The sequence below is a fragment of the Xyrauchen texanus genome, unplaced genomic scaffold (genome assembly GCF_025860055.1).
Source record: "Xyrauchen texanus isolate HMW12.3.18 unplaced genomic scaffold, RBS_HiC_50CHRs HiC_scaffold_53, whole genome shotgun sequence".
Classification (NCBI taxonomy): Eukaryota; Metazoa; Chordata; class Actinopteri; order Cypriniformes; family Catostomidae; genus Xyrauchen; species Xyrauchen texanus.
Window position 1 is genome coordinate 144,374 of NW_026266500.1, and position 8,784 is coordinate 153,157.

General features: G+C 42.6%; 2 non-coding genes across 2 annotated transcripts; both read left to right on the forward strand.

Moving 5' to 3' along the window:
• The first annotated feature begins 3,890 nt into the window (after positions 1–3,890).
• Positions 3,891–3,962, forward strand: trnap-agg (transfer RNA proline (anticodon AGG)). The gene has a single exon. It is a non-coding gene; the product is annotated as a tRNA-Pro (tRNA).
• A 1,735-nt stretch (positions 3,963–5,697) lies between these two features.
• trnap-agg (transfer RNA proline (anticodon AGG)) lies at positions 5,698–5,769 on the forward strand. The gene has a single exon. It is a non-coding gene; the product is annotated as a tRNA-Pro (tRNA).
• Positions 5,770–8,784: the final 3,015 nt, after the last annotated feature.

The window sequence follows — 8,784 nt, forward strand, 5'->3', positions numbered from 1 at the left end:
GAATGGCTAATTCTTGCTGTTAGAAATTTTCCAGTGCTCTATGATATTTCTCTTCCCACGTACAAGGACATTTTTAAGAAAAATACTGCGTGGAAAGGTGTATCTGAGATCACGGGGATTTTATGGACCCAGACAGACCGGCATTTGAATTTTCGCCGCAGATAAACAGCCGCTATGGCAAACAGCACGCCTTGTTTCTCATTCATCTTTGATATAAAGCATTTTATGTACTGATTCCATTTATATGTAGTCTTTTCCCTCCAAAATATTTATTTTTAGTGGCAAGAAAAGAGATTAGCTGTCAACAGCAATGGAATGACATCCGTGAATGTCATTTATAAGCGTTACTAGGCAACCAGTAGTGGGAACACCCACTAGCGACTTCACCGCCAGCAAATGGCGACCTGCAGCGATAAAGTCAGCTGGCAGTGTGTACGCACCTTTAATGGTGAATAAGTGAGAAATCAATCTGTTCATGTGTATGAAGCTTACAAAATGTAATTATTGCCTACAAGATCTTTCTGCTCTATAAAACCAACGAGGCAAGGAAGTGCAACTTAAATCGAACCACAACATCCACTGTTGATATTTCCACTTTCATCTACTGTTTTTAACCTGTGATTACCCCTTTTTCTTGCACTTTTTATGACAACAACAAATCAATTGCGAGTGTTGCCACCTAATTAGTGCAAATAACTCCAAGAGTATGAGAACGTTAGCGTGTTCAGAGTATGCGCATTTAGAACACTCTGGCCGCATATTTTCAGTGCTCAACTTTCAGCTGATGACAAATTTTTATACTGTCAAGTAGAGATATATTCTGGATTTTCATTGGCAGGTACTTTGCAGCCCATAGGTCCAAAAAAGGTGGCTCGTTGGTCTAGGGGTATGATTCTTGCTTAGGGTGCGAGAGGTCCCTTGTTCAAATCCCAGACGAGCCCACTGTATACCATGTGCAGTTGGTTTATGAGGAATGTCTGCAGCAGGGGACTTCTTGAATTTTGGTTGTCTTTTTCTAGCGTACTGCACCTCACATTTTTTATTACTAGATTTTCAGGAAATCAATGCTAAGGTGCTTATTAGTTACAGCTTGCCTGGTGCTAATCACACCTAGATTGCAGTTTCTTTCCCGGTATCACCTACAGAGGGGACTTTAAGGGAGTTTTTTTGCAAGGGGAGTTAAAGGCCTCAAAATGCTCTCATAGCCTCTCGCTCTGTGTTCTCCAGGCATATGTCAACACGAAGAGTGCTTCGGAAACTTCTAGATTTTCAGGAAATCAATGCTAAGGTGCTTATTAGTTACAGCTTGCCTGGTGCTAATCACAGCTAGATTGCAGTTTCTTTCCCGGTATCACCTACAGAGGGGACTTTAAGGGAGTTTTTTTGCAGGGGCAGTTAAAGGCCTCAAAATGCTCTCATAGCCTCTCGCTCTGTGTTCTCCAGGCATATGTCAACATGAAGAGTGCTTCGGGAACTGCCAGTGTTGCTGAAATGACTAAGGTGGGTGAGAATTAGACTGAAGATCCATCCTCTTTAGGTTCCACGGTGTAGTAGCTAGCACTCTGAATCCAGCAATCCGACTTCAAATCTCAATGGGACCATTAATGGTGAATAAGTGAGAAATCAATCTGTTCATGTGTATGAAGCTTACAAAATGTAATTATTGCCTACAAGATCTTTCTGCTCTATAAAACCAACGAGGCAAGGAAGTGCAACTTAAATCGAACCACAACATCCACTGTTGATATTTCCACTTTCATCTACTGTTTTTAACCTGTGATTACCCCTTTTTCTTGCACTTTTTATGACAACAAGAAATCAATTGCGAGTGTTGCCACCTAATTAGTGCAAATAACTCCAAGAGTATGAGCACGTTGCGTGTTCAGAGTATGCGCATTTAGAACACTCTGGCCGCATATTTTCAGTGCTCAACTTTCAGCTGATGACAAATTTTTATACTGTCAAGTAGAGATATATTCTGGATTTTCATTGGCAGGTACTTTGCAGCCCATAGGTCCAAAAAAGGTGGCTCGTTGGTCTAGGGGTATGATTCTTGCTTAGGGTGCGAGAGGTCCTGCGTTCAAATCCTGGACGAGCCCACTGTATACCATGTGCAGTTGGTTTATGAGGAATGTCTGCAGCAGGGGACTTCTTGAATTTTGGTTGTCTTTTTCTAGCGTACTGCACCTCACATTTTTTATTACTAGATTTTCAGGAAATCAATGCTAAGGTGCTTATTAGTTACAGCTTGCATGGTGCTAATCACACCTAGATTGCAGTTTCTTTCCCGGTATCACCTACAGAGGGGACTTTAAGGGAGTTTTTTTGCAGGGGGAGTTAAAGGCCTCAAAATGCTCTCATAGCCTCTCGCTCTGTGTTCTCCAGGCATATGTCAACACGAAGAGTGCTTCGAAACTTCTAGATTTTCAGGAAATCAATGCTAAGGTGCTTATTAGTTACAGCTTGCCTGGTGCTAATCACACCTAGATTGCAGTTTCTTTCCCGGTATCACCTACAGAGGGGACTTTAAGGGAGTTTTTTTGCAGGGGCAGTTAAAGGCCTCAAAATGCTCTCATAGCCTCTCGCTCTGTGTTCTCCAGGCATATGTCAACATGAAGAGTGCTTCGGGAACTGCCAGTGTTGCTGAAATGACTAAGGTGGGTGAGAATTAGACTGAAGATCCATCCTCTTTAGGTTCCACGGTGTAGTAGCTAGCACTCTGAATCCAGCAATCCGACTTCAAATCTCAATGGGACTATTAAGGTGCGTACACACTGCCAGCGACATTGCGCACGACAGCGACTCAATACCATTCATTTTCAATGCGAGCACAGCGACTTCTGGCGACACGAGCTGTCGCAACCATTGGCGCTAGATGTGGGCATGTCCAGCGACGCGACAAAGTTGAGAAAAGTTAAACTTTGGAGCGACTAACGGACGCGACAGCCAATAGGAGAGAAGACGGGAGAGCTCACGTGATCCTTTCTCTCTCTCTCAGCTCCTGCAGTAACGGAAAGATGGATGAATGGCTAATTCTTGCTGTTAGAAATTTTCCAGTGCTCTATGATATTTCTCTTCCCACGTACAAGGACATTTTTAAGAAAAATACTGCGTGGAAAGGTGTATCTGAGATCACGGGGATTTTATGGACCCAGACAGACCGGCATTTGAATTTTCGCCGCAGATAAACCGCCGCTATGGCAAACAGCACGCCTTGTTTCTCATTCATCTTTGATATAAAGCATTTTATGTACTGATTCCATTTATATGTAGTCTTTTCCCTCCAAAATATTTATTTTTAGTGGCAAGAAAAGAGATTCGCTGTCAACAGCAATGGAATGACATCCGTGAATGTCATTTATAAACGTTACTAGGCAACCAGTACTGGGAACACCCACTAGCGACTTCACCGCCAGCAACTGGGGACCTGCAGCGATAAAGTCGCTGGCAGTGTGTACGCACCTTTAATGGTGAATAAATGAGAAATCAATCTGTTCATGTGTATGAAGCTTACAAAATGTAATTATTGCCTACAAGATCTTTCTGCTCTATAAAACCAACGAGGCAAGGAAGTGCAACTTAAATCGAACCACAACATCCACTGTTGATATTTCCACTTTCATCTACTGTTTTTAACCTGTGATTACCCCTTTTTCTTGCACTTTTTATGACAAGAAGAAATCAATTGCGAGTGTTGCCACCTAATGAGTGCAAATAACTCCAAGAGTATGAGCACGTTGCGTGTTCATAGTATGCGCATTTAGAACACTCTGGCCGCATATTTTCAGTGCTCAACTTTCAGCTGATGACAAATTTTTATACTGTCAAGTAGAGATATATTCTGGATTTTCATTGGCAGGTACTTTGCAGCCCATAGGTCCAAAATAGGTGGCTCGTTGGTCTAGGGGTATGATTCTCGCTTAGGGTGCAAGAGGTCCCGGGTTCAAATCCCGGACGAGCCCACTGCATACCATGTGCAGTTGGTTTATGAGGAAGTTCTTCAACAGGGCACTTCTTGAATTTAGGTTGTCTTTTTCTAGCGTACTGCACCTCACATTTTTTATTACTAGATTTTCAGGAAATCAGTGCTAAGGTGCTTATTAGTTACAGCTTGCCTGGTGCTAATCACACCTAGATTGCACTTCCTTTCCCGGTATCACCTACAGAGGGGACTTTAAGGGAGTTTTTTTGCAGGGGGAGTTAAAGGCCTGAAAATGCTCTCATAGCCTCTCGCTCTGTGTTCTCCAGGCATATGTCAACACGAAGAGTGCTTCGGAAACTTCTAGATTTTCAGGAAATCAATGCTAAGGTGCTTATTAGTTACAGCTTGCCTGGTGCTAATCACACCTAGATTGCAGTTTCTTTCCCAGTATCACCTACAGAGGGGACTTTAAGGGAGTTTTTTTGCAGGGGGAGTTAAAGGCCTCAAAATGCTCTCATAGCCTCTCGCTCTGTGTTCTCCAGGCATATGTCAACATGAAGAGTGCTTCGGAAACTGCCAGTGTTGCTGAAATGACTAAGGTGGGTGAGAATTAGACTGAAGATCCATCCTCTTTAGGATCCACGGTGTAGTAGCTAGCACTCTGAATCCAGCAATCCAACTTCAAATCTCAATGGGACCATTAATGGTGAATAAGTGAGAAATCAATCTGTTCATGTGTATGAAGCTTACAAAATGTAATTATTGCCTACAAGATCTTTCTGCTCTATAAAACCAACGAGGCAAGGAAGTGCAACTTAAATCGAACCACAACATCCACTGTTGATATTTCCACTTTCATCTACTGTTTTTAACCTGTGATTACCCCTTTTTCTTGCACTTTTAATGACAACAACAAATCAATTGCAGTTGGTTTGTGAGGAAGGTCTGCAGCAGGGGACTTCTTGGATTTAGGTAGTCTTTTTCTAGCGTACTGCACCTCACATTTTTTATTACTAGATTTTCAGGAAATCAATGCTAAGGTGCTTATTAGTTACAGCTTGCCTGGTGCTAATCACAACTAGATTGCAGTTTCTTTCCCTGTATAACCTACAGAGGGGACTTTAAGGGAGTTTTTTTGCAGGGGAGTTAAAGGCCTCAAAATGCTCTCATAGCCTCTCGCTCTGTGTTCTCCAGGCATATGTCAACATGAAGAGTGCTTCGGGAACTGCCAGTGTTGCTGAAATGACTAAGGTGGGTGAGAATTAGACTGAAGATCCATCCTCTTTAGGTTCCACGGTGTAGTAGCTAGCACTCTGAATCCAGCAATCCGACTTCATATCTCAATGGGACCATTAATGGTGAATAAGTGAGAAATCAATCTGTTCATGTGTATGAAGCTTACAAAATGTTATTATTGCCTACAAGATCTTTCTGCTCTATAAAACCAACGAGGCAAGGAAGTGCAACTTAAATCGAACCACAACATCCACTGTTGATATTTCCACTTTCATCTACTGTTTTTAACCTGTGATTACCCCTTTTTCTTGCACTTTTTATGACAAGAAGAAATCAATTCCAAGTGTTGCCACCTAATTAGTGCAAATAACTCCAAGAGTATGAGCATGTTAGCGTGTTCAGAGTATGCATTTAGAACAATCTGGCGCATATTTTCAGTGCTCAATTTTCAGCTGATGACAAATTTTTATACTGTCAAGTAGAGATATATTCTGGATTTTCATTGGCAGGTACTTTGCAGCCCATAGGTCAAAAAAGGTGGCTCGTTGGTCTAGGGGTATGATTCTCGCTTAGGGTGCGAGAGGTCCCGGGTTCAAATCCCGGACGAGCCCACTGTGTACCATGTGCAGTTGGTTTGTGAGGAAGGTCTGCAGCAGGGCACTTCTTGGATTCAGGTTGTCTTTTTGTAGCGTACTGCACCTCACATTTTTTATTACTAGATTTTCAGGAAATCAATGCTAAGGTGCTTATTAGTTACAGCTTGCCTGGTGCTAATCACACCTAGATTGCAGTTTCTTTCCCGGTATCACCTACAGAGGGGACTTTAAGGGAGATTTTTGCAGGGGGAGTTAAAGGCCTCAAAATGCTCTCATAGCCTCTCGCTCTGTGTTCTCCAGGCATATGTCAACACGAAGAGTGCTTCGGAAACTTCTAGATTTTCAGGAAATCAATGCTACACACTGCCAGCGACATCGCGCACGACAGCGACTCAATACCATTCATTTTCAATGCGAGCACAGCGACTTCCGGCGACACGAGCTGTCGCGACCATTGGCGCTAGATGTGGGCATGTCCAGCGACGCGACAAAGTTGAGAAAAGTTAAACTTTGGAGCGACTAACGGACGCGACAGCCAATAGGAGAGAAGACGGGAGAGCTCACGTGATCCTTTCTCTCTCTCTCAGCTCCTGCAGTAACGGAAAGATGGATGAATGGCTAATTCTTGCTGTTAGAAATTTTCCAGTGCTCTATGATATTTCTCTTCCCACGTACAAGGACATTTTTAAGAAAAATACTGCGTGGAAAGGTGTATCTGAGATCACGGGGATTTTATGGACCCAGACAGACCGGCATTTGAATTTTACGCGCAGATAAACAGCCGCTATGGCAAACAGCACGCCTAGTTTCTCATTCATCTTTGATATAAAGCATTTTATGTACTGATTCCATTTATATTTAGTCTTTTCCCTCCAAAATATTTATTTTTAGTGGCAAGAAAAGAGATTCGCTGTCAACAGCAATGGAATGACATCCGTGAATGTCAATTATAAACGTTACTAGGCAACCAGTACTGGGAACACCCACTAGCGACTTCGCCAGAAACTGGCGACCTGCAGCGATAAAGTCGCTGGCAGTGTGTACGCACCTTTAATGGTGAATAAGTGAGAAATCAATCTGTTCATGTGTATGAAGCTTACAAAATGTAATTACTGCCTACAAGATCTTTCTGCTCTATAAAACCAACGAGGCAAGGAAGTGCAACTTAAATCGAACCACAACATCCACTGTTGATATTTCCACTTTCATCTACTGTTTTTAACCTGTGATTACCCCTTTTTCTTGCACTTTTTATGACAAGAAGAAATCAGTTGCGAGTGTTGCCACCTAATTAGTGCAAATAACTCCAAGAGTATGAGCATGTTGCGTGTTCAGAGTATGCGCATTTAGAACACTCTGGCCGCATATTTTCAGTGCTCAACTTTCAGCTGATGACAAATTTTTATACTCTCAAGTAGAGATATATTCTGGATTTTCATTGGCAGGTACTTTGCAGCCCATATGTCAAAAAAAGGTGGCTCGTTGGTCTAGGGGTATGATTCTCACTTTGGGTGCGAGAGGGTCCAGGTTCAAATCCCGGAAGAACTCAATGTATGCCGTGTGCAGTTGGTTTGTGAGGAAGGTCTGCAGCAGGGGACTTCTTGGATTTAGGTTGTCTTTTTCTAGCGTACTGCACCTCACATTTTTTATTACTAGATTTTCAGGAAATCAATGCTAAGGTGCTTATTAGTTACAGCTTGCCTGGTGCTAATCACACCTAGATTGCAGTTTCTTTCCCGGTATCACCTACAGAGGGGACTTTAAGGGAGTTTTTTTGCAGGGGGAGTTAAAGGCCTCAAAATGCTCTCATAGCCTCTCGCTCTGTGTTCTCCAGGCATATGTCAACACGAAGAGTGCTTCGGAAACTTCTAGATTTTCAGGAAATCAATGCTACACACTGCCAGCGACATCGCGCACGACAGCGACTCAATACCATTCATTTTCAATGCGAGCACAGCGACTTCCGGCGACACGAGCTGTCGCGACCATTGGCGCTAGATGTGGGCATGTCCAGCGACGCGACAAAGTTGAGAAAAGTTAAACTTTGGAGCGACTAACGGACGCGACAGCCAATAGGAGAGAAGACGGGAGAGCTCACGTGATCCTTCTCTCTCTCTCTCAGCTCCTGCAGTAACGGAAAGATGGATGAATGGCTAATTCTTGCTGTTAGAAATTTTCCAGTGCTCTATGATATTTCTCTTCCCACGTACAAGGACATTTTTAAGAAAAATACTGCGTGGAAAGGTGTATCTGAGATCACGGGGATTTTATGGACCCAGACAGACCGGCATTTCAATTTTCGCCGCAGATAAACAGCCGCTATGGCAAACAGCACGCCTAGTTTCTCATTCATCTTTGATATAAAGCATTTTATGTACTGATTCCATTTATATTTAGTCTTTTCCCTCCAAAATATTTATTTTTAGTGGCAAGAAAAGAGATTTGCTGTCAACAGCAATGGAATGACATCCGTGAATGTCAATTATAAACGTTACTAGGCAACCAGTACTGGGAACACCCACTAGCGACTTCGCCAGAAACTGGCGACCTGCAGCGATAAAGTCGCTGGCAGTGTGTACGCACCTTTAATGGTGAATAAGTGAGAAATCAATCTGTTCATGTGTATGAAGCTTACAAAATGTAATTACTGCCTACAAGATCTTTCTGCTCTATAAAACCAACGAGGCAAGGAAGTGCAACTTAAATCGAACCACAACATCCACTGTTGATATTTCCACTTTCATCTACTGTTTTTAACCTGTGATTACCCCTTTTTCTTGCACTTTTTATGACAAGAAGAAATCAGTTGCGAGTGTTGCCACCTAATTAGTGCAAATAACTCCAAGAGTATGAGCATGTTAGCGTGTTCAGAGTATGCGCATTTAGAACACTCTGGTCGCGATATTTTCTGTGCTCAACTTTCAGCTGATGACAAATTTTTATACTCTCAAGTAGAGATATATTCTGGATTTTCATTGGCAGGTACTTTGCAGCCCATATGTCAAAAAAAGGTGGCTCGTTGGTCTAGGG